A 1,882-nucleotide genomic window follows, 5' to 3' on the forward strand; every position below is an offset into this window, starting at 1 on the left:
CTGAGGGACATGGGACCAAGGGGACCGGGGGGGGGGTCAGGGGGATTCCTCCAACACGGACTCCCCAAGGACCCCCCTCCTGGCACATGCCCCCACTCTGCAGCTCCCAGGGGCTGCTGAGCCTTGCCTCCCCCAGCCTCTGGCTTGGTCCTGCCCTGGGGGGGCCTGGGGGTCCCGACCTGCTACACTACAAGCTGGAGGGTGCAAGGGGGGGGTGCTGCAACGCTATGCACAGGTTATTTATTCCCTTGAGTTTACACGGGATGCGGCGCCCCCCCATCCCCAGCCTGCCAGGGTCTGCAGCTCCCAGGGGCTGCTGAGCCTTGCCTCCCCCAGCCTCTGGCTTGGTCCTGCCCTGGGGGGGCCTGGGGGTCCCGACCTGCTACACTACAAGCTGGAGGGTGCAAGGGGGGGGTGCTGCAACGCTATGCACAGGTTATTTATTCCCTTGAGTTTACACGGGATGCGGCGCCCCCCCATCCCCAGCCTGCCAGGGGGGTCCCCGCTGTCCCCCTGTTGCATCCAGTACTGCGAGGAGCCCACCCGCAGCCCCAGGGCAGCCCAGCGCCCCCAGCCGGGGGGGCCGCGCCCCGGCACGTTTACAGCCCCCTGCCCCCTGCCCGCCCGGGCAGCACTTTTCTATTTTTGCAAAATAAAGCGATGGAAACATGCCCGTGGCCCGCACGCTGTCTGTGTCCGTGTCCGCTGAACGCTCCCGGGCCCCTGGCACGTGTGTGGCTTGATGTCACTGCAGGCTGGCGTGTCCCATGCCACAGCCCTGCCTTGCCTGTGGCTGGCGTGTCCATGCCACGGCCTGGCTCCAGGCCTCGGTGCTGTCTGTGCGTCCTGGTGAGGCCCCAGGCAGGTGCAGCTCTCAAGCCTGGGTGGTTGGGGGGGCTGCCAGCGATGCCCCTTGTCCCCAGCAGGAGACACTTGTGGCAGGAGGAATGGGGGCAGAGGCAGCAGCACCCCCTGGTGGCGGCCGGCAGGAGCCAGGCCCCGGGGCCACGCGGGTTCGTGGCAGGAGCAGGGTGCTGTGCGCGCCAAACCGCCGGCAAAACAGGAAGGGGGAGATGGAGCAACTGCTGCGGGCGGAGCCCCCCCGCCTGGACACGCTGCCTGGGCACTCCCCTGCCCGTGCAGGCAGCTCCCTGTGCACACGGAGGGTCTGCCTTGTGTGTGCTCATGAGCAGGGTGCAGCCCCCCGTGCACAGCAGTGTGCACCGCTGGTGCATGCACATGCCTGCAGGCCCTGGTGCCAGCATGCAGACCCCCCCCGGGCACCTCCCCCCATGTGCACAGTGGCACGTCTCATGCACACGCATGTACGCAGAGCCCTGCCCTACAATCTGGGCACTGCCAGGTAGGGGCACAGCTCCCCGTCCCATGCACAATGCAACCCCCCCATCATAAACACACACATACACAGATACATGCACACACATGGCACCCATGGGAACCCACTGCCCCACACACACTCCTGTGCACACACACCCTGTGCGCACACACTGCCCCTGGGGCGACCAGGCTGCAGGAGGGCCCAGGGCAGGAGGGTGGGGCTTAGGGCTGCCAGGATGGACATGGGGGCAGGATGGACGTGGCCGTCACTGCAGACGTCCCAGCTCGGGGTCCAGGCCTGCGCGTCCCCCCAGCTGCCCCCCTGCATCTGGTGGGTGATCCAGGGCCGCCCCTTGCACCTGGTGCAGTGACCTAGGGCAGTGGCGGTGACCCCAGCACCCTCGGGCCTGGCCCCAGCGGCCCAGCTTGGGTGATGCCCCTCTGCCCCCCAATCCCACCGCTGCCTCCAGCCCCTCCTGCCTCCATCCCTGCCCCTCGGCCCTCCCCCACGCCCTGCGCCCCACCCCACCCGCGGTTGTGGTTT

The sequence above is a fragment of the Alligator sinensis genome, unplaced genomic scaffold, assembly GCF_000455745.1.
Source record: "Alligator sinensis unplaced genomic scaffold, ASM45574v1 scaffold1542_1, whole genome shotgun sequence".
Classification (NCBI taxonomy): domain Eukaryota; kingdom Metazoa; phylum Chordata; order Crocodylia; family Alligatoridae; genus Alligator; species Alligator sinensis.